Here is a 25247-nt window from a genome sequence, read left to right as displayed (position 1 = left end):
TTGAAGTACTCTAATGAGCGCCCTAAAATTGTAGATAATTGTTTTTGCTATAATTAAATAAATTAAATTATTTGTAGCTTTCAATAGATTTGAATAGTTTTTGCAATTATTTGTCACTGCGTTGAATTGTGCAGTTCCTATTTTCTTTCACTATGTATCGTAAATCAAAATACTTTATAGAGTTTATGTAGTGGCTGGTAAGGGAGAGGGGGAGCACTGGGGATATGGTCTGAGAGCGAAGGGGTGGTAACCCAAAAAAGTTTGGGATGACTGTCCTAACTAGAACATGAGGATCAGTGCTCTGACAAGAGGATAGCTCTTCATAGTGTACAAAATGGGTATGTGACCATCCTCTTGTGACACTTTGCGTGATGCTCAAAGAGACACAATCAAAGCCTAGTAGATAGATAGATAGATAGATGATAGATAGATACTTTATTCATCCCCATGGGGAAATTCAACTTTTTTCCAATGTCCCATACACTTGTTGTAGCAAAACTAATTACATACAATACTTAACTCAGTAAAAAATATGATATGCATCTAAATCACTATCTCAAAAAGCATTAATAATAGCTTTTAAAAAGTTCTTAAGTCCTGGCGGTTGAATTGTAAAGCCTAATGGCATTGGGGAGTATTGACCTCTTCATCCTGTCTGAGGAGCATTGCATCGATAGTAACCTGTCGCTGAAACTGCTTCTCTGTCTCTGGATGGTGCTATGTAGAGGATGTTCAGAGTTTTCCATAATTGACCGTAGCCTACTCAGCGCCCTTCGCTCAGCTACCGATGTTAAACTCTCCAGTACTTTGCCCACGACAGAGCCCGCCTTCCTTACCAGCTTATTAAGACATGAGGCGTCCCTCTTCTTAATGCTTCCTCCCCAACACGCCACCACAAAGAAGAGGGCGCTCTCCACAACTGACCTATAGAACATCTTCAGCATCTCACTACAGACATTGAATGACGCCAACCTTCTAAGGAAGTACAGTCGACTCTGTGCCTTCCTGCACAAGGCATCTGTGTTGGCAGTCCAGTCTAGCTTCTCGTCTAACTGTACGCCCAGATACTTGTAGGTCTTAACCTGCTCCACACATTCTCCATTAATGATCACTGGCTCCATATGAGGCCTAGATCTCCTAAAGTCCACCACCATCTCCTTGGTCTTGGTGATATTGAGACGCAGGTAGTTTGAGTTGCACCATATCACAAAGTCCTGTATCAGTTTCCTATACTCCTCCTCCTGTCCATTCCTGACACACCCCACTATGGCCGTGTCATCAGCGAACTTCTGCACATGGCAGGACTCTGAGTTATATTGGAAGTCTGATGTGTACAGGGTGAACAGGACCGGAGAGAGTACGGTTCCCTGCGGCGCTCCTGTGCTGCTGACCACCGTGTCAGACCTACAGTCTCCCAACCGCACATATTGAGGTCTATCTGTCAAGTAGTCCACTATCCAATCCACCATGTGAGAGTCTACTCCCATCTCCGTTAGTTTGTGCCTTAAGATCTTGGGCTGGATGGTGTTAAAGGCACTAGAGAAGTCAAGGAATGTAATCCTCACAGCACAACTGACCCCATCTAGGTGAGAGAGTGATTTGTGCAGCAAATACGTGATAGCATCCTCCACTCCCACCTTCTCCTTATACGCAAACTGAAGAGGATCCTGGGCGTGCCTGGTTTGTGGCCTCAGATTCTGTATTATCAGCCGCTCCATGGTCTTCATCACGTGCGACGTCAAGGCAACAGGTCTGAAGTCATTCAACTCCTTTGGTTGTGGTTTCTTCGGTACCAGGACAATACAGGATGTTTTCCACTGTCTGGGTACTCTTCTCTGCTCCAGGCTCATGTTGAAGATGCGCTGTAGTGGTTCTCCCAGCTCAGTCGCACAGGCCCTCAGTAATCGTGGGGAAACTCCATCCGGTCCAGCCGCCTTGCTGGTACAGATCTTCCTCAGTTGACCTTCCACCTGTGCAGCCGTAATCCTGGGCGTGGGCAAGGTCTCCTGTGAGTGGCTATTTTCCTGTGAGGGAAGTAAGCCTGGTGTGGATTTCTGCGGTGAGGATGAGATTGAGCTGTCGAACCTGTTGAAGAAGTTGTTCAGCTGGTTTGCTTTCTCCACATCTCCACTTATGTTCGCCCCCCGCTTTGCACCGCATCCGGTGATGATCTTCATCCCATCCCACACCTCCTTCATGCTTTTTTTCTGCAGCTTTTGTTCTAGCTTCCTCCTATACTGCTCCTTTGCCCCCCTTATCTGTACTCTGAGTTCCTTCTGAACTCTTTTAAGCTCCAACCGATCACCAACTTTAAAGGCCCTCTTCTTCTGGTTTAGGAGGCCTTTGATGTGACTAGTGATCCAGGGCTTATTATTGGGATAGCAGCGAACAGTTCTAAAAGGAACAACGGCATCCACACAAAAGTTAATATAGTCCGTTGTGCATTCAGTGACCTCCTCAACGCCCCCACAGAGCCCCCCTTGCAGTACATCCCAGTTAGTAGTACCGAAGCAGTCTCTCAGGGCCTGTTCAGCTTCAGGAGTCCACTTCCTAAAAGAGCGTGTGGTAGTGGGATGCCTCATCACAATTGATTTATATCTGGGCTGTAACAAAACCAGGTTGTGATCAGCTTTCCCCAATGAAGGCAGTGGGGATGCACTATATGCCTCCTCTACGTTTGCATACAGTAGGTCAATAGTCCTATTACCCCTGGTGTAGCAATCCACGTACTGGGAGAAAGCAGGTAGTGTCTTGTCCAAAGTCACATGGTTGAAGTCCCCTGTAATTATCACCAGTGCCTCAGGGTGCTGTGTCTGAAGCCTAGCAACCGCGGAGCTGATGACGTCACACGCTACCGTTGTGTCGGCACGCGGCGGGACATACACATTCACCACAATGACGCTTGCGAATTCTCGAGGCAGGTAATATGGCCTCATACTCACGGCGATCAGCTCAATATCTCTTTCACAAACGGAGATCTTTGTACTCACATGCCCGGGTTAGTCCTGGAGACTGCAGGACCAGATAGATGGTGGTCAGCAATACTGTCTACTGTCTTTGAGGTCTGTTACTCACTTGTTAAATAGTCAATGGTAGCCATGAGGTGATGAGATCCTGAATTTAAACACCATGCATTCTAGCTACATGATATGAAGCTGGCATCACTTGTGCATAGTGAGCTACTGCCTGTGGGATGTAGTCTGTGTTTCTGTGGAGAGGAAGGAACTATCTGGTCCCTGGCTGCTTCCTAGCTGGAGATTTGTCATGAGTCCAACAAATCTGCGATCCACACATTCCAATAATGTCTACAGCAAAAATAGACCTCCCTATCCATGGCTCCAAGTGAACATTTGAACTCAATTATGTGTTATGTCAGACCCCTGTGTTGTGGGTATTATGTTCTTGGGACATGCATTCTTCCAGCATTGTGTGCTCCCCATTCTGGTTGAAGCTGCCTCCTCAGCCTCATTAGAATGATGGTGTCACCCCTACCTCTGTCTCCCTCTCCCAATTACTAGGTACCACTTCCCTCTTAACACCCCATAATCTACATAGGGTGAATGCATCTGACCTGAGACATCCATGATAATAGTGTGTTGACAGCAAAAGGAACGAGTCTAAGAGAACAGGGCATGGAGTACATGGAACCGGTGGTTTGTGTAGAAATGCACAGGGTTCATTTCACTTTAGTGTTTTCAGCCCTTTATTAGCACGTTGCTTTACAGCACTAGCTTTTGCCATTCAGGGGTTCAATTCACCTATCAAACTAGCTAGCCTCAACCAATTGCTCCTAGCCTTCATTTACATTGTTGCCTGTTTAATTTCTTCTCTCTTTCTTGTTGTGACTCCTGGTGGCTTGTTATTTTTGCAGTCCATTATTATTGTTCATTGATGAATCACCTCTGCTGCTCTGCTTTTGGGTTAAGCCTCCTCTACATTTCCTGACAGAGTTTTATCGACTTCAATGAAACTAAGGTTTGGGAGAAGTTAAATGGACTGCTGACCTGATTTTGCATAATTGTACAAAGTCACAATTAGTCCCAGCCGTTTTTCCATTTATTATTAATCAAGAAATTTACAGTGATTCTGGCTTTATTTCTGGTTTAGTTAAGAAATTGTGGAAAGGCCCAAAAACGGTTCTTCACTGAAGAAGGTAGCAAATTTTCCATTGGAGCACAGGTTTATTTGTTTGCTGCTATTAGTTTGGATTTCTGTTGATGCTCTTGGAGACTTTGAAGTAGTAACCTCAGTGCATGTAAAAATGTGAGCTGATGATCTTGAGTATACTTTCTGAGCGAACATAATGATCAATCACAAAGAGAAATATATTTTATTTAAATATTCTTAATTTGCCATGATTTTTATAATGAACGTTCCTTACAACGCCCTATTTAACATGTGTATTCAAATCTCCTTGTTGTGATGCAGTTTGCTTATAACATACTGTAGTTTTCAAAATGAATCCTTCAAATGATTGCTGAATTATTACATCATATAGAACGACATTTGCCAAAAGGTTTTTACAGAAAGACTTGATATTTGATCTGTTCTTACCTATTGAATTTGAGTTACTGTGAGGTTAAGATAAGTTCCACAGGTTATACAGCAAAGAACCAGCCATAAGTGAATCTGTTCTCCCTCATTGTATGGCTCCTCTTGCCATGCGTTTTTGATGGTCAGAAAAGAACATTTTTAGTGCTAAAATATTTTGAAGCCCCCATTTCTTCTTAATCTTGCAGTTGCCCACAGATCACATCAGATCTGGGCATATGTGTGGCTAAGGTCCAGACAAGAATTGGCAAAAGTTTTCCTGGACTGCTTGCAAAGTACAATTAATCAGTAAACTGTGGGACTAGGTGAAAGTTTTTGCAGGTCCAGGAAGAGTCAATGACTGAATGGAGCCAGGCTTTAAATATTTTATTGTGCATTGAACAACTTGCAAATCATAATTGTGTTGCCAAGGTCCTGATCTAAAGCAGCAAGGGTATCTGGTAGCTATTGGGGGAAAAAAAATGTTTTGTTTTTTTTTGATGAATTGGAACAGTTCCCAGAGAAAGGAGAGTTGTTTCTCAGAGGTCAGAGTTGCAACTCAAACTAAAGAGAACTATTGTAGTTTGTGAAATTATATTTTGTTAGTGTATTCACTTGCAGTACAGTTGTAGACTTCCCTATGTGATAATCCTGCCATTGACAAACATTAATAATACACTTTTTGCAACAGAATAATGCAAAGTTTTAATGGCCTTCATAGATCAAATGTTAAACAAGATTAATTGTGCCACTAAGCAGGTCAGGTGTTCTGCTTTCTTCATGAAGCCTGTAAAATTTCTTCATCTTTTGACTCTTGAGAACTTTCAGTTGCTTGGCTGTGAATAAGAAGCTCCAGGACCAAATTGATTCTGTAGCCACTTCAATTACTATAGGACTCGGGTAACCTATTTCTCTGTTTTCATAGGACTGGACTTTTGGGTTCCTATATTACAGTTGGGAGTGCTTCAGTCATCAGATACCTGAAAGGAGACAAACAATCGCAGGCGGCCTCCATTCGATTTTACTGGTAAATGAAGGAAAAGAATGATATCAGCTTGTTTCCACCTTTGTTCACCAAACAGAAATCAGTAAAATAGTAAGTTGTGAGTTATCATTATTCATTTAAACATTCAAAGGGAAGAAATAACATTTTCAACTTTTACCTTGAATTGCTCCATTTACAAGGATTATTTGTAAAAGGTATTTTTTTCTGATTTCCAGAGTGGAAGTCTGGTGTTAAAACTGTAGGTGTTAGGAATCAAAAGCTTCTCTACAACAGCTATTCTTTACGGTTATTTTTATGTCACTGTCTGTGACACATGAGAATATCAACTTAATCCAAAGGGGATGACTCAGAATTATGTCTTTTTATACTGTCAACAGTGGTTATATTTCTCTTACGACAGTTCCTCACAGAAGAGAATGACTTGATTCAGCTCCACTCCTGTGGGTTCTGAGGTGGCTGATGAGGCCAGTGTGGTTCCTGCAGACTGTCACATGTTGGTGAGGAGGTGCTCGACGAGACATATGGGTGGGTTATTAAGAGGTGGTGCTTTGCTTCTAAAGTGTTTGCCTTGAAGACTCCTAGTGACCTTCCAAATGCTCCTTCTCCATTTTGAGTAGTCATAGCCCAGGATCTCCCATGAGATGGTGGGGATGTGGCACTTTTCTGAAGGGGCTTTGAGAACATCCTTGAATCTTTTCCACTGTTCATCTGGTAATCTCTTTCCACGATAGAGCTCAGAAGAGGGGCAATTACTGTACTGTGCCTTAGTTTACCATAACACCACAGAGTGCTGATCCAGTGTAGTGTTTTGGCCATCCACCTGAATACGCCTATGTACTGCACTTTCTCTATATAAGACAACTTGGCACAAATGCCTGCCAACAGCTCCCATTACATGTTGCAAAAGGCACTAGAGTCATGGAGTTACAGAGCACAGAAACAGGCCTTTCAGCCCAGCTTGTCTGCGCTGACCAGATTCCCTAACTGAGGTGGTCACATTTGTCTGTGTTTGGCCCGTCTCCCTCTAAACTTTTCTTATCCATCTTAACTATTCAAATGACTTTTAGGTGTCATTATTGTACCACCTCTACCACCTCCTCTGGCAGCTTGCTTCATATACTTACCTATCCAATGCATGCAAAAGTTCTCCCTCACATGCCTTTTAAATCTTTTCCCTCTCACTTTAAAGCTATGTACTCTAGTTGTGTAAACCCCTATCCTGGGGAAAAAAAAGACTAACTATTTTTATCATAAGCCTATAGCACATAGGAACAGAATTGGGCCATTTGGCCCATCAAGTCTACTCTGCCATTTGATCATGGCTGACTTATTTTTCTCTCAACCTTATTCTCCTCCTTGTAATCTTTGATGACCTTGCTAATCAAGAACCTATCAACTTCCACTTTAAATATACCCAGAGACGGTCTCCACATCCATCTGTGCAATGAATTCTGTTGATTCAACACCTATTCTGAGGCTGTACTCCTCTATTGGATACATCTGTTATCTATGCCCTCATGCTTTTATAAACCTCTGTGTGATTAACCCCTTCAGCATTCTGCTTCAAGGAGTTCAATCTGGAAGGATGTGAAATGATCAAATTAGAAGCAGAGTTTGAAGTTAACGGCTGGATTCTGAGCAGTGTGGAGCAATGAATAACTTGGTGTGAGTTCACATTGGACACCACTGGAATGTTACCGTCTACAATTTTAAAGTTTGTACAGCAATTATAAGCAGAATTATTCTCCTGTCGTTTTGGGTAGCAGGCCTATATCGCTACAGTTCTTATCTGATCCCCTTTCCCTCATAGGCAGCAAGATTCCTTTGGACAGAGCAACGTGCAGTGTGCATGCTTGGTGTGCAATATCATTGACAATAATTACTGCTCAGGACATCTTGTTCTGTAACTTAAACAGTTATACAACAATTTCTGAAATGTAGAGACGTTTCTTCTGCGCATTCCTTTTACAAACATTTGTAAAATCTCAGCCATTTTCTCCCTTCTCACCTTGGTAATGACTTGTTGCACTTGTACCTTTCCAGACAGCTTGTAGCTGCAGCATTCTCTTCTTGTGCAAGTGGCCAGTGTGATGTGGAATGTGGAGTCTTATTTTAAGACTCAACCTGCCAACCCGTTGGGTTCTGCATTATCTTCCAGTGGTCTTTTGTTGAATTGAATTCCTGGAATAGATATTCTTTGGTGGCTGGTTTTGATCTTGATTATGCCTGCAATCAAAAGACCAAACATTAACATCATAACAATTGAGCAAATTCCCAGTGCATGAAATACTGCAATAGCTCTTAATTCAGTTGAAGACCAACATCTGTTTGAATCTTGAGTATGCCTTTTACATAAGAAAAGAGCTAAAGCTTGCTTCAAATTCAAAGTAAAATTCATTATCAGAGTACGTACATGTCACCACATATAACCCCGAGATTATTTTCCTGCGGGTATACTCAACAAATCTGTAGAATTGTATCTGTAACTAGGATCATTGAAAGAACAAGAGCATAGAAGACTGTGCAAATGCACATATAAATAAATAGCAATAAATAACAAGAATATGAAATAAAAAGATGGAGAGTCCTTAAAATAAGATCAATGGTTGTGGGAACATCTCAATAAATGACTGTCGTTCAAAGTTCAAAGTCAAATGTATTATCAGATTACATACATGTCACCACATACAACCCTGAGATTATTTTTCTGTGGGCACACTTAGCAAGTCTATCTATAGAACACTGACTGTTAACTGTAAACATCAGGATCTGTAAATAAATAGCAATAAACAACAAGCATGAAATAGCAATATAATGGAGTGCTTAAATAAGTGTAGCTATCCCACTTTTTCTTCAAGAGCCTGATGGTTGAGGAGTAGTAACATCCATGAACCTGGTGGTGTGAATCCTGAGGCCTTTGTACCTTCTACCTGATGGCAGCAGCAAGAAAAGAGCATGGCCTGGGTTTTGAGGATCTTTGACAATGGATGCTTTTATCCTATGACAGCGTTTCATGTAGATGTACTCAATGGTTGGGAGGGCTTTACCTGTGATGTATTGGGCTGAATCTTACCATTTGTAGGATTGTTCCACTCAAAGGCATTGGTACTCCCATACAGGGCTGTAATACTTTCCACCTCACATCTATAGAAGTTTGTCAAGGTTTTTGATGTCGTGCTGAATCTCCACAGACTTGAAGTAGAGGTGCTATCAGCAGGTCCAGATGTGGCCAAATATTCAGTTTAGGTTTCTGCACTCTCTATTTAGCCACTTTCTCTGAATTTTCCCTATACCTTTCATCCCTACCAGAAGAAAGATCACCACATAGATATCTGTAGCATTACAATTTCATTTCTATTTCATTAAAACAATTTGCTGCAGTTCTCAAACTTTCCTGACTGTACACCACCACTTTCTGAAATCATTTAAATGCAATCCAACTGTTGTCTGGTCTACCTGTTATACTGTTAAATTTTATTCCCTTTGTCTTGTTACAGTAAGATAGGAGTAATTCTAAGGCCAGTGTTAAATATCTGACTTCTATTTGATGAGTGTAAGGCCAGGTGGCTGGGGTGAATTTGAGAAGTTTGGACACAAGCATGCTTATCTGACTGGTGTGCCATTAGAGTTCACAATGAAGATAAATACTCAGGGTTCTATTCACTATACAAGTTCCAAATTTTCCCTGTTTGTTTCAAAGTATGTCTTTCAGTGACATGCGGAGAGGGCACTGAAGGTTGACGAACAATAATAAAGCAGATGAAGAGTGAATACAGCAAAATATTCATGAGCAAGTTCACACAGCACGTAATCTTCCTACATAGTGTTTTAATGATCATGTTAATTTGTTCACAATATGGCAGAGCTAAAAGAAAAGATCAATAGATAGATGGATGCTAGTTTTGTGACATTTGCCTGTAGTACCAATTGACAATTCTATGTACTCAAAGGGTTACACTCATTTACATTAACTGACCTCTGTCACTAGCATTTGGTGCCACTCTCCTCTGTTTTACTATTTATTTTTAGCCACCAGCATCTGATATAATTTGCACTTTTCCTCTGCCTCAACAGATCACAATCTCTTAGACCTTTTGTGAGCTGTTTTAATTTCCCTGAGAAAGATTTAACTTGCCTGAGGCTACCTGGGGACTAATTTTCTTCATCCAGGCACAAATATGACACAGTTTTAGATTTTTTTCAAACATGGGCTGAGGTAGGAAGTAATGTGTTTGTGTAATACCACTGCACGCATCACTTTCTCTTGCCCTTCTGTGTAGACACGACAATTTTGCTCGAAAGTTAGCTTTTCAATTCAATGCTACCTCTTGCACACCTACTACAGTTCAATCATTGTTTTTATGCTAAATTAAATATAGTTCAGTCTAAGCATATGCTTTCAAGAGGCAGGTTCAGCTGGTGGTTACAATAAAATATTTAACCATCAAACATTAAAACAGTTGGAAAAAATCAGCTGATCCCAGAAGAATCAGCAGGCAAGAGGAAACCCCATCAATCTCCTTTCATATTTTCCACCTTTCCTGGTGCTAAAGAGTATTTGGAATATAGTTAATTAAAAATGAGCTTTGCATAACATGCGTAGATTATTCCTGCTATACTTCATGGCCAACGGCAGTCACCAGAGACAACGTAGCCTCTTGTACCTCTGACAACTTTCACAACCTGAAAGACCAAGCATTTTTTATGAGGATTTTACTCAATTAAATGTGCTTGCAGCCTACCACACTGTAAATCAGTCAGTTGCCTGGTTTATCTAATCTCCGTATTGTTATACATCTATGTACAGGTCAATGCCTCTGTTCTATTAATCCTGTTTGTATCCTTGTTTCTATCCTTATCTTTAATCCCATCCTTATCCCTTTTCCATTCCAAATCCCTATGCTAATTTTTATCAAAGTTTATCTCAAACTCTATTTGGTTCACCATCTTGCAATTCTTAGACTTATCTCTTTATCAATCCTTATTCCTGTTCCACTGCCTTTTCAATACATGCAAAATACTGAAGTAGTTGGGATGCTGGCTGTTACAATTTGCTCTGCTGAATTTTCATTATTGAAAAATGATCTCAACTGTTGAGCTTTAGTTATCTCATTCTGGCACAATCCCATTAAAATGGCAGAATAATTGTTTGTGTCAATAACACTAGAACTCTTAGATCTAATTTGTGATTTATAATGGGAAATGCACTGAAACATTCTGTGGTAGGGATTTCAGGAACTCTCCTTGAACTGGATGAAAAAGATCTTAGAGTAGTGAATAAGGAGAAGAGGTAATATTTAACACTAAGAAATGTGCTCTATGTAGATTAATAGATTTTCAAAGTATGTCTGAATTTTCTCCCAAAGGCACATCTCCAAAGCCACTAACTGGTTTATGATGATTAACTAAGTCAAATCTCTTTTTATTAAATGGGGCTTCCAGAATTTTGCTGGTGTTCAAGGGTTGAATTATGTGATTACTTTTGAGTGGAATCAGGTCTTTTGGTTTGCTAAACACATTTTTAAAAAAAATTGGGATTAATATTTTTTCTTCATTATTATATCCCTTGAATGGATGACATAATAATATGTGTTGAACTTCACTTCTGAAATCTGGTTCCGTTGAAGTTCATTGTTTCACACAATCAAAGTAACTTTATTATTAAAGTATGTATATAGTTACGATACACAGTGTATTCCGGTTAATGGAGCAATCAGGAAATTGAGGCAGCTGCTCATTTAAGCCAGCTCTTAAAGAACAAAAACATCGAGAAAATAGTTGGGATTTTCTTTGTTCATTTAGGATACTATGCTGCTTAATTGTTGCTGAACAGTTTTTAACCAGCATTCGTTGCTTCACTTGTGTGGCCATTAGATACTGCACCATGATTAGTGAGAACAGTTTTTAAATAGCGTCAGTTGCATGTGTTTGTACTGATTTTTGTCACTGATAGTTGGTGAGAAATAAGCAGTAAGACAATTCAGAACTGTTTTGCTCACTGTGGTTTTAAACGTTCAGGCTTGGAGATGCCATAAATGGCTGGAAGTGAAAATGAAATGATTTCACTTGTTCAACAAGTTGGAAACTATGAAGAATTTGAAGATACCTGCAATAATCTTGAATGTTATAATGAAAATTAAGATCTGGAAGATGCAATTGTTGAAAGCATTTTATGAAGGTAGCTCATCATCTGCACTAGGTGTCAGTGCCAAACAGGCAAAATGCTAGAGAAATGGCGAGATTGCCACCTGATGAATCACAAGGCATGGAGAGGAACTAACTACTGTATTTCCATGAGCAAATCATGAGTCATGTTAACAGCACTTTTCTTTTTGTTTATAAAAAGATAGACATACCTAAGTGCACACAATTGTCTGCATTTTCTGGTAGTTTGCAAGATCAGGCAATCCATTAGACAGTCATTCATTGTTTACTTGTGTGTTCACCAGGTTCACTCTCATTGATTTATTGTAGGCAAACTTCCAACAGCTGAAAATTTCTGGGATTAAGGGCTTGTCTGCTAGTGATTAATAATTTGTTGGCATTGCAGATCATAAAGACCTGCAACAGATTATTAGGGCAGGAGTGTAAATGTTCTAATTTTGGAATTGTAAGTAGTATGATAGAATACTACCCAGAAATATGCATCAATAATCTGGGTGGACATTTCAGGGTCAGGAGTAGTTCCCAATTTAGACCTTATCATACATATATCATGATGCTATAGCTCTCTGGCTGCAGAAAAGTGTTCAAGAAACGAAAGTGGCACATTTTGGTCTGTTCTTTGAAGGGATTGAATTTAAATATTAACACCAACATTAAGTATCAAACCCAGTCTGCTGTCTTGGTACATCTGATTTTTACAAAACTGCTACCACTTAGAGCATTGATACAAGATCCTTTATTAAAGTCTGTGTTGATATTCATCTCAACATAAACTATACTAAGAGGTTGTTGGAAGGCATAATATTAGGTTGAAATCTACTGTATATGGCGCCTAGTCTAATTTCTGCTTTTTTCTGTTGCACTTCCATCAAAGAAATTATGCTGCAAGATATTTCTAAGCCAAGGAGCTGTATTCCTTAGAAAGGACCTATAAACACTTACTGAGAAAAGGCAGGGAAAGGACTGAGTCCTTTAGTGCCATCCTCAGGTAGGGCTGCCTGAAAATACAGGAAGAGGAGATGTCAGGTGTACTACATAGTACATGGGGAAACATGTCTAATCAATGGTTGTTTGTTAACAGTTGCCTAAGGTAACTGACTATTCAATTGGCAAAAGCAAGAAAATAATGGCACATATTCAGATAAAAGCAAAGTGCTTGATGTTCGAACTGAAGCAACAACACAAGCTTCTCATTTTAAGGCACTGGTAAATAAGAAATGCTATTTCAATATTAAAAACCTGCCAGCCAGATCCAATGACATAGCTTAGCCATCCTTATATGCATCTTTCTTCTCTTAAAATATCCTTTAAAACTTTTCCTTTTCTAGAATCTGGCAAGAAGCTGGAAAAATCTCTCCTTGTGTTTTCACACCTGCTGTCTATGGAGGGAAAGAAATTCTTCTGGGTGTTGAAAGCTATTGGTTGATTTGAAGATGCATGGATTATGATGTCCACTGAGTTGGTAACACAGCCAGTCAGGGATATATCCATGTGCTGCATCAACTTTGCTACTCCTCTTGCAGAGGAGTCCTACAGATATCGGTTTCTGGCAGACAAGCATGTGTTACCTGTTTGGGCCTCGTGCAGCCAAACGGGAGAATTTCATTGTGTTTCTAGGAACATTCTGGAAGGAGTCAGAGACAAAAACTGAGGGTAATTGTGACTTCCTGAGGGTAATGACTGACCACCAGGTTCAGCAGAAAACTCTTCTTCTAGGGAGTGATAGGTATTTCTTCAGATAGATAACAACACAGATGGAGACTATTTAGCCACAGTGTCCATTTTACCTCCTGGAACCCTTCCTGTAAGTTCCTTTCCCCCCCCATCTGTACCCATACAGTTTATTCTGTCTCACAAATTCTCCCCTTTACGCGCTGCCACTGAAACCCCAGCTTCTCCCCACCCCCCCACATCACTCTGCAATCATGTGCCTCTCAGGTCCCACCAACAGCTCTTGGGTCTTTGGAGATTCCATCTTCCTCCCACCCTACTTTCCCTGAGAACCCTAACCCTCCCCTCTCCTCAGACTCTACCAACCCTTTTCCCCACCCGATCCCAGCTCTCATCTGTGCCGTGTCTTCACAATTCTCTTTGACCATCCCCTTTGGGAGACAGAACGTTCTGTCCTTGGTAAGGGCCTCACCTTTGTTCCCCTGCGGCCGCACTTCAGTGAGTTCCACGTCTGCCATGACGCTGAAGTCTTCTTCCACCACCTCCGTCTCTATGCTTACTACTTTGGCAAGAACGCTCTGGTCTGCATTGATGACCCCTTCTCCTCTTCCTGGACACACCACTCTGGTCTTCTGCCTGCTCTGGATCTTTTCATTGCCAACTGCCAATGGGATTTCAACCATCTTGACTATACCACTCCTCTCTCTGATTCAAACCTTACTCGTTCCGAATGCTCCACTCTCCACTCTCCCCACACTAATCCTAATTTCACCAAACCTGCAGATAAGGGGGATGCTGTAGTAGGCTGGTGAACTGACCCATGTGCTTGCCCATGGCTACACCTTGCTGAGGCCAAGTATCAACTTTCAGACACCTCCTCTTACTTACCCCTCGAACAGTACCACACTGGGGAGCACCAGGCCATTGTCACCCACACCATCACTGACCTTATTAACTCTGGTGATCTCCCATCCACTGCCACCAACTTCATAGTTCTTTTACCCCACACCTCCCATTTCTACCTCCTGCACAAGATTCACAAACCTGCCTGTTGAAGTAGATCCATTATTTCTGCTTGTTCCTGCTTCATTGAACTTGTATCTGCATACTTGAACTCTGTTCAATCCCTTCCTACCTACATCCATGATACTTCACATGCTCTGGATCTTTTCAATGACTTCAGGTTTCCTGACACTGGTCCTCTCATTTTCACCATGGATGTCCAGTCCTGATACATCTCTATCCCCCATCAGGAGGGCCTTAAATCTCTCTGCTTCTTTCTAGACAACAGACCCAAACAGTTCTCCTCTCCCACCACTCTCCTTTGTCTGCCAGAGCTGGTCCTTGCTCTCAATAATCTCTCCTTTGGCTCCTTTATCCCCCCCAAACTAAAGGTGTAGCCGTGGGCACTCACATGGGTCTCAGCTATGCCTGCCTTTTTGTTGGCTACATAGAACAGTCTATGTCCCAAGCCTACACTGGTATCACTCCCCAGTGTTTCCTGTGCTAAGTTGATGACTGCATTGGTGCTGCTTCCTGCACCCATGTTGAGCTCGTAACTTCATCAGCTTTACCTCCATCTTCCACCGTGCCCTCAAATTTACCTGATCCATTTCCGACACCTTCCTCCCCTTTCTCAATCTCTCTGTCTCTGGGGACAGTCTATCTACTGATGCCTACTATAAATTATCAAGGACCTCCAGCACCCAGGGCATGCCCTTTTCTCACTGTTACCATCAGGTAGGAGGTACAGAAGCCTGAAGGCACACACTCAGTGATTCAGGAACAGCTTCTTCCCCTCTGCCATCTGATTCCTAAATGGCCATTGAAACTTTGGACACTACCTCACTTTTTTTAATAGACAGTATTTCTGTTTTGCACATTCTTTTAAATTTATTTGATATACGTAATTGATTTACTTGTTTGTTTATTATTGTTTTATTTTACTTTTTTTTTTCTCTCTCTGCTAGATTATGCATTGCATTAAACAGCTGCTGCTAAGTTAACAAATTTCACGTCACATGCCAGTGATAATAAACCTGATTCTGATTCTGAAATGCCACACCTGCCCCTACACCACCTCCCTCCCTACCATTCAGGGTCCGAAACGGTCCTTCCAGGTGAGGCAACACTTCACCTGTGAGTCTGTTTGGGTCATCTTCTCTATCTGCTGCTCCTCGTGTGGCCTTGTGTACATCAGTGAGGCCTGATGTAGATTGGAAGACTGCTTCGCCGAGCACTTACGCTCTGTCCGCCAGGAAAAGTGGAATCTCCTGATGGCCAACCATTCCAGTTCTACATTCCATTCCTATTCTGACATGTCAGTCCATGGTCTCCTCTACTGCCAGAATGAGGCCATACTCCTGTTGGAGGAGCAACACTTTAGATTCCGTCTGGGTAGACCATAAGACATAGGAGCAGAATTAGGCCATCTGGCCCATAAAGTCTGCTCCACCATTCAATCACGGCTGATCGTTTTTTTCTATCCCCTCCTCAACCCCAGTTCCGGCCTTCTCCCCGTAACATTTGGTGACATGTCCAATCAAGAACCTATCAATCTCTGCCTTAACTATACCCAACGACCTGGCCTCCACAGCTGTATGTGACAACAAATTCCGCAAATTCACCACTCTTGGCTAAAAAAGTTTCTAGAAAGGGCGCCCCTCCATCCTGAGGCTATGCCCTATTGTCCTAGACTCTCCCACCATGGGAAACATTCTTTCCACATCTACTCTGTCTAGACCTTTCAACATTCAAAAGATTTCAATGAGATTTCCAACCCCCCATCCTTCTGAATTCCAGCGAGTACAGACCCAGCGCCATCAAAGGATCTTCGTATGATAACCCTTTTATTCCTGGAATCATCCTTGTGAACCTCCTCTAGAAATCTCCAATACGAGCATTTCTTTTCTAAGATGAGGGGCCCAAACTGTTCACAATACTGAAGGTGAGGCCTCACCAGTGCCTTATAAAGCCTCAGCATCACGTCCTTGCTCTTGTATTCTAGACCTCTTAAAATGAATGCAAACGTGACATTTGCCTTCCTCACCACTGACTCAACTTGCAAGTTAACGTCAGTACCTCCAGTTGAACTCCGTCTTTTTGTGTGTTTTCCCCCTAGCTGTCAGTTTGTGGTTTTGTGTTGCCATGTGCTCCGGTCCCCGCTCCTGCTCTACTCCGGCCCTTGTATTACTGAGAACTCCATCTCTCATCATTACCTGTATTGCTGCCACCTGTGTCTCATTGTGCTCCACCTATCATCTGCCTCTCTGTTTATTGCTCAGTGTATTTCAGTCCTGTGTTTTCTCCTGTTTGTTGCCAGATTGTGCCAGTGAATTTTGCTGAGCCTTTCCAGCATGTCTGGCTGTCTCCTGATTCTGGTCTTTGGATCTCTCTGGATGTTTTGATCTCTGCCTGAGTTTTGACGCTGAATTTGTTTGCACCTTGGGTTTTGTTACTCAATTAATCTCACTGTGTGCACAGTGCTGGGTCTGTGATTGGATCCCTGCTCTGGTATCCTGATGTTAACCTTTGGGGTGTTCTACATAAGGACTCCCCAGTCCCTCTGCATCTCAGATTCTTGGATTTTCTCCCTGTTTAGAAAATAGTCTGCATATGTATTTCTACTTCCAAAGTGCATGGCCATGCATTTTCCAACATTGTATTTCATTTGCCATTTTCTTGCCCATTTTCCTAATCTAAGTCCTTCTGCATCCTATCTGTTTCCTCAACACTACCTGCCCCTCCACCAATCTTTGTATCATCTGCAAACTTGGCAACAAAGCCATCTATTCCATCATCTAAATCATTTATATACAGCATAAAAAAAGTGGTCCCAACTCTGACCCCTGCAGAACACCACTAGTCACTAGCAGCCAACCAGGAAAGGATCCTTTTATTACCACTTGCTGTCTCCTACCAATCAGCCAATGCTCTAACCATGTTAGTAACTTTCCTGTAATACCATGGGCTCTTAACTTGGTAAGCAGCCTCACGTGTGGTACCTTGTCAAAGGCCTTCTGAAAGTCCAAATATACAACATCCACTACATCTCCTTTATCTATCCTACTTCTAATCTCCTCAAAGAATTCCAACAGGTTTGTCAGGTAGGGTTTTTCCTGAAGGAAACCATGCTGACTTTGTCCTATCTTGACCCGTGTCACCAAGTACTCCATCACCTCATCCTTGACAATTGACTCTAACATCTTCCCAACCACTGAGATCAGGCTAACTGGTCTATAATTTCCTTACTGCTGCCTCCCTCCTTTCTTAAAAAGTAGAGTAACATATGCAATTGTCCAGTCCTCTGGCACCATGCCAGGGTCGAATTATTTTTGAAAAATCATTTCTAATGCTGCCACAATCTCTAATGCTACCTCTTTCAGAACCCTAGGGTGCTGTTCCTCTGGTCTGGGTGATTTGTGTGCCTTTAGGTCTTTCAGCTTTTTGAGCATCCTGTCTCTTGTAACAGTAACTGCACCCACTTCTCTTCTTTCACACACTACAACATCAGGCGTACTGCTAGTGTCCTCCACAGTGAAGACTGATGCAAAATACTTCAGTTCATCAGCCATCTCTTTGTCCCCTGTTATTATTTCTCCTGCCTCATTTTCTAGCGGTCTCATTTTCACTCTCATTTCTCTTTTATTTTTTAACATACTTAAAAAAACTTATACTATCCACTTTGATATTATTTGCTAGCTTGCTTTCAAATTTCATCTTTTCCTTTCTGATTTATTTTAGTTGCTCTCTGTAGGTTTTTAAAAACTTCATAATACTCTATCTTCCCACTAATTTTTCCTTAGTTGTATGCCCTTTCTTTTGTAATTACAATCGCTTTGACTTCCCTTGTCAGCCACGGTTGTACCATTTAACCATTTGAGTATTTCTTCATTTTTGTAATACACATGTCCTGCACCTTCCACATTTTTCCCAGAAACACATGCCGTTGTTGCTCTGCTGACATCCCTGCCAGAAGCTTCTTCCAATTTACTTTGGCCAACTCCTTCCAAAGTCAAAGTAGCCTCCAACCTGATGGCATGAAGAGTGATTTCTCAAACTTCTCATAATTAACAACAGCCCTCCACCCCCCACCCCACCTTCACCATCTCCCATTCCTGTTTCTCTCTCACCTTATCTCCTTACGTGTGCTCCTCTCTCTTCCCTTTTTTCCATGGTCTTCTATTCTCTCCTTTTGGATCCCCCCTTTTCCAGCCCTTTGACTCTTTCACCAATTGAATTCCCAGCTCTTTACTTCACCCCCTTCCCCTCTCCCAGTTTCACTTATCATCTGGCACTTCTTCCTTCCTTCCCCCACCTTCTTACTCTGACCTCATCTTTTTCTCCAGTCCAAGTGAAAGGTCTCGGCCCGAACCCTCGACTGTTTACTATTTCCCATGGATGACGCCTGGCCTGCTGGGTTTCTCCAGCACTGCGTGTGTGTTGCAAAAGCTCCCCGTTGATTTTTTTTTGCCACAAAACTACACCAATGGGTAATTTACAATAACCAGTGGATTTCTAGAATGTCCTTGGGATGTGGGAGGAAACTGGAGAATATAGAAGAAACCCACACAGTCACAGGAAGAAACTCTACTAAACAGCAACTGTGGTTGGGATTGAATCTGGGCTCTTAGATCTGTGCAGCAATAGTGTTAATTTATCTGTTATGATCTCAGATGGCATTTCAGCCTATGCAAGAGGAGAAAGAAATGGAGCCTTCCTCTGCAAATCTGATTGGGGTCGGCAGAGCCCATTTATACCTTTCTATTGGCCATTGGCCACAGTCTGCTCCCTCCACAGTACATCTTTCCTGCTGGAGATACAAATCACATATAAATACGTGAAGAAGATTTCCAACTGCATCATGTCTTATTAGATACACTCGGTAGCCATTTTATTAGGTACCCTTGTATAGCTGGTTATTAATGCAAAATCTAACCAGCCGATCACGTGATAGCAATTCAATGCATAAAAACATACAGACATGGTCACAAGGTTCAGTTGTTGTTTAGACCAAACATCAGAATGAGGAATAAATGTGGTCTAAGTGACTTTGACCATGGAATGATTGTTGGTGCCACTCATGGTGGTTTGAATATCTCAGAGACAGATGATCTCCTGGGATTTTCACACATAACTGTCTCTGGAGTTTTCAGCAACCAGTCCATGAAACAAAAACATCCAGCGAGCTTCAGTTCTGTGGGTAAAAACGCTTTGTTAGAAGTCAGAAGAGAATGGGCAACCTGGTTCAAGCTGAGAGGACAACGCCAGTAAGTCAAATAACCACACGTTAAACAGTGATGTACAGAAGAGCACTCTGAAAGCACAACATGTCAAACCTTGAAGCTGATGGGCTACAGCAGCAGAAGACCACGAACGTACACTCAGTGGCCACTATATTAGGTACAGTGGCCACTGAGTGCATATTCCATTGTACTTGCCTGAATGTAGTCTGATGCAATATACGTGAATTTGCTTAATAGTTCCCATAAACAGCATAATGTGACAGGTAATTCACCTACTTTTTGTATAATTAGATGACAAACTCTGGGAGAACTTGTTGCTTTTACTGAATAGAATTGCAAGCATTTTTTATAGACATTGGAATTATTGGAAACAGACATAGACTTAATATCATATCCAAAAGATGATAACTCTGACAATGGAGCACTTTGTCTGGAATGTCAACTCAGGTTATGAGCTGGGAAAGAGAAAACTACAGATTTTCCTTAATTGGCATATTGGGACTGAGAGGAAGAGAGATTCTCGAAGGAGTACATTTACAGAAAAGTCATTATTAGACTTCTTTTTAAATAGAGTAAGAATTAAAGGCAAATCCATGGAGTTTAATTTGAGAGAATCCTATGTACAAACTGTATGGGTGGAGGAATTAAAGAAGTAACACACTGACCTCAATATTATCACCTCTGTGAAGGGCAGGGGAGAATTGGGAATTTTAAAATTATTTAGCAAGGGAAAGTTCTCCCAACCTGAGGCATTTGCAGCATTCGTCATTTTTATAGTGGAGGCTTTCTGCTAAGCATTTGCCTGGCTACAGTGAAATCTGACTTATTTCTAAAACCTGACTTAAACCATATAGTTGTCAATGAAAACAAAGGAAATAAGATTCTGAAAATTTGAAATAAAATCATAAGGATCTATCTTGTTTTCTCCAGTGAATGAATGACAATCCTATGACAAGAAAGTGCAGACCTCTGTATACTCTCATTCTTTGTATTCAGAAAAAGGGAGAGATCTTTAAATAGAGTTAGAAAGCATGCATCCTAAACCTAAAACAATAAGAAATTAGGATGTTATTCCATCAAACAATTGATTTTAAGCTACAGTGACGTTGGTGTTGGAACCTATTGGCCTTCTTATCATTGTATTGCCTTGGGTAAGATATTAGTTTTGATGTTTTAAGAAATTTGATGTGCTCACAATGTTTTTTAAAAATAAATTTGCAGATGTTTGGTTATTGAAACATAAAATGACTTGGCAATAGTCATGTATTCCAAAAGATGAAGTAATGAGCATTTTGTTAGATTGTCTTGTTACATTGCAACTATTGTGTTGAATTGTTCATTTTCTTTGCGTGAACAGAGACACAGGTAAAGCTGTTTTTAAAATGAAATGTGTGTTAGACGGTAAACTCTTCAAGCAATCTATAGTGCAAAAGGGAGAATGTCAAAATGTGTCTTGTTTAAGTCAATGTCAGGAAGTCTGATGTATTCTTTATTTTGCATTAATATTCCAGATTAATTGTTTGAATCACGTAAATCATTGACCATAAAAACGATTCTATATGCTTGTCTTGGACTGAAACAAATCATTTCATTGGCTCACATCAACATACACCTCATAATTTAAGACTGAGATGAGAAGGAATTTCTTCTCTCAGAAGACTGTAACTTTGAAATTCTCTACCCCAGAGAAGCTGAAGTATTGAACATGCTTAAGGCTGTGAAAGGCAGATTTTTGGTTTAGAGGTGAGTTAAGAGTTGGGCAGGAAACCAGAGCTGAGGCCAAGCTCAGAACAGCCATAATCATTTGAATATCAGAATAGTCTTGAGGGGCTATAAAGTCTATTGCCTCTCCTATGCCTTGTGTTCAGGACAGAAATGTATACAATTTGTTTTATAGTCTCCACCACACCTCCCAGCAGAATTAGAGAATATAATGCATTAAGAATGGGGCACAATGAGACAATAATAAATTTCTTCATGAAATTAACTCCTTTCTGGTTTTTTTCTCCTTTTTTTCTCCCTATTAAGTTTCTTGAGCAGCATTTCCAAGGTATTTGCTTTCTTCCTAATGTTTGGTGCTTTACATTAAGCAATAAATGGGTGAGTTCAGGTGAGCGAAAATTCAGCAATTCAAAGAGAAAGGTAAGCACAGTAGTGCAGTATGCTGAGAAGCAGAAAAGACAAGAAGAGCAGAGTGTATATCAGTAATGATGTATAGAGCTAGTGAGGTCAAAGGAGATATAAATGGCTGTGTCAAAATTACTGGCTTTTTATTTCCCACATGTATAAAACATTCATATTAAGCTAAGTAAAAGCGGGTAACAAATAATGGCAAATGGTACTGATTGATTCAACAGCCAACACAGTTGTAACTTGACCAAGGTTGGGAACTGAATATTTGAGAGCATCTGACATTTCAGAAAAATTATGCAGAGCTATAATGGGTATGGGGAAGGGGGATGGAGGGGACTGGCTGCTCTGATAGTTCAGGATGTAGGCAGAGATGAGGAATAAGCATGGAAGAACTTCAATGTTTAAAGTTAATTTATTATTCAAGTATCTATACATCAGTACATACTGCCTTGAGATTTATTTTCTTGCAGGTGTTCTCAGAAAGATAAGTACAATAGAATTTATAAAAAAGACTGTAAATAACAGACAAACAGCTAATGTGTAAGAAAACAATTAGTGCAAATAATTCAAAAAAGTAAATAATTAATACTGAGAAGGTGAGTTCTAGAGTCCTTGATAGTGAGCCTATAGATTGTGGAGGCAGTTCATTGTTGAGGTGAGTGATGTTATGTAACCAAATATGTAAATGCAGTCATGAACTTATGTAAAGCACTTTCATGAGCATTCTTGCTGTAGACTCAACCAGGAAACTTGCCATTTTAGATTAGGTGATGAAACAAGGCTAATTTGCAATCTAGGTTAAAGATTTTCAAATTCATTTTGAGAGTGACAAACTTAATACCAAAACTAAGATCTTAAACATTGTTATAAAGAGTGTATTCACCAAAATAACTTGGGAGATTAGGTTGAAAATGTATTTTTTTAAAAAGTGGAAATATTTAAATTAATATTTCCTTATTTTCAAAGAATATATTTGCACTGGGATAAAAGGATTTAATGTGATGTGTAATCCATCTGAAGCTGATGAAAATTACAGAGGCTTTACAAGGTTATTAAGAAAATTAATAGAACTAAAGATTGGACAACGTTTAGAAACCATCAGAAGCTGCCTAATAAAGAGTGAGAAAATGCAATTTGTGCAAGTTGTTAGGAAATATTTAAAGGCTTGTAAGAGCAACTATCAATAGACAAAAAGAAGGAAAATGCAACGACTGGCCTCTTAGAAAGATCAGGGAATTAATGGCCGTTCCACAAGAGCTTGCAGATGCTCAGATCTGGAGCAGAATACACACAGCCAGAAGAACACTATGGGTCAAAGCGATAACCAACATTTAGACTCCAGATCCTTCATCAGGTGGGGAGTAACAAAAAAACAGTGCTATGATAAAAATAATTTAGAGCTGTTTTAATTGAAGAAGATATTAAAAGTTAGTCAAAATAGGACAAACAAGTAAAGAACTTTAAACCAGCATTACCAGAGAAAAAGTCCTCTGCAAGTTAACATCATTAAAGACTAACAAATCCCTTGGACCTGAATGCCTAGAGCCAAAGACTCTAAAAGAGATAGTGGAGGAGGAAGTGAATATATTGGTTGTCATTTTCCAAAGTTCCTCTGATTCTGGATGGATTGTAATGCTGCAAATACAAATGTGCTATTTGAGAAAGGACAAAGCAGAAACAGAAACTAGTCAGCTTAACATCAGTTGTCAGGAAAATGCTGGAATCCATCATTAAAGACAATAATGGATCAGAGAAAAGCATAACACAGTTGGGTAGAGTCAATGTGGTTTTATGAAAGGCTCTAAACTAATTCGCTGGAGTAGGATGACTTAAAGTGAACTAGTAAATAATGGTGCATTTCAATTTCTGAAAACCATTTGATAAGGTGCTACAAAATGCAAAGTAAGGGTTCGTGAGGTGGAGGGTATGTGTGGTGAACTACATATACCTGTCTGGACACGCCTCCCCCCGCTGACTGCTCCTGTGGCTCCTCCCACAGACCCCGGTATAAAGGCGATTGGAGGCACTGCTCCTCCCTCAGTCTCCAGGATGTTGTGTGGTGGTCACTTGCTGCTTGTTCTTTCTTCCAGCCAATAAAAGCCTATATCTCGCCTCACGTCTCCGAGAGTTATTGATGGTGCATCAGTATGGAAAAACAGAAAACAAAGGAGAAGAATAAACAAGTTGTCTTCAGATTGTCCAGTTCCAATAGCAGGCCATCCCTGGGTTACAAATATTTGACTTATGGTTATGCCTACATACATATACATGCATTTGTTCCTACAACCAGCAGAACCAACTTCCTCTCTTTCTCCACTTTGAGGAATTCTTCTTTCTTATCAGTTGAATGGAATGGAACCCATTTGTTACCTGGGTGATTTAGGAATTAGTGCTTAAGCCTTTGCTATTTGAATATAACATGCATGGAACAACTGTATGTTATGTACCCAGGTTTGCTGATTCTGCAGAGTTAGATGGGAAATGACATAAATGTTTGCATAATGAATGTGGGAAAATGGTAGTCAGGGTTAAATGAAGGGAAGTATAAAGTTATCATATTGTACAGAGTATAGAAAAAAACAGAATTATTTAAATGGTGTTAGATTATTTATGTTCAAAGTTGAGCATCGTAGTATTAGAAATTGAAGATTAGTACACTGCTGCAGTGATAAATAGGAAGGCATGTGGAATGTTGGCTTCATTTCCAGGGTCATGGAGAACAAGGGTCAGACAAGCTTACCATCATCTGCATAGGACTTTGGTGAGACTACATCTGGAGTATTGTGTCCAGTTCTGGTCACTTTTGTGAAGCAAGGTTAAACTTACCTGAGAGGCATTGCAGAGAAAGGTCCACCGGATGGATTCCTGGAATGAGGACAATGTTACATGTGGGCAATACTCTCTGGATTTTATATGACCGAGAGGTGACCTCATTGAAATATGTAAGACGCTGAGGGTAAGGATGTTTCCCCTGATGGGGAAGTGTTGAACTATGGAAAAGAGTCTTTGTATAATGGCTTGACCACTTAAAACTGAGATGAGAAAGCACATCCTTTCTGCGGATAGTGAAATCTTGGAATACTCTGTGAAGATTTTTGTACTTTAATTAGCTATATTAGAGGGTGAGATGTACTCCAGGGGAATCAAGGGCTATGGGTTTGAGCACAGAAGAGGAGCTGAGACTAAAGATCAAATCATCTATGATCTAATTTTGTGTCAGTGCAGCCTAAGGGGCTGTTTGGTCTATGTAACTAATTTAGATTACTTTAATATTTCAAAGGGAATTAAGAAAGTAATATTCACCTTGAGTTGACATTTGTAGAATTTGTATACCAAGTATATACAGTCACCACATGAAGCTCAAAGAATCCAAGTGCCTGTTAAAAAACTGAAAATGTTCATTATTTTTGTCATGTGTTTGTCTTCCCTTTATTGTTACCTTTGGTGTGATTAAAGGGATATCTTTAATATTAAATTTCTGTTCTTATGGCTAGTAA

General features: G+C 40.5%; 1 long non-coding RNA gene across 1 annotated transcript in view; it reads left to right on the top strand.

Moving 5' to 3' along the window:
- The first annotated feature begins 5423 nt into the window (after window positions 1–5423).
- The window catches only part of LOC140730002 (uncharacterized), a 194263-nt gene continuing 174439 nt past the window's right edge, over window positions 5424–25247 (top strand). The window contains exon 1 of the long non-coding RNA XR_012099473.1: window positions 5424–5626. This is a non-coding gene — a long non-coding RNA (uncharacterized lncRNA). The remainder of the gene's footprint in view (window positions 5627–25247) is intronic.

Source organism: Hemitrygon akajei, chromosome 7 (assembly GCF_048418815.1).
Source record: "Hemitrygon akajei chromosome 7, sHemAka1.3, whole genome shotgun sequence".
Classification (NCBI taxonomy): domain Eukaryota; kingdom Metazoa; phylum Chordata; class Chondrichthyes; order Myliobatiformes; family Dasyatidae; genus Hemitrygon; species Hemitrygon akajei.
Note: the sequence above shows the minus strand (reverse complement) of the source record. Positions and strands in the feature narration are given on the sequence as shown.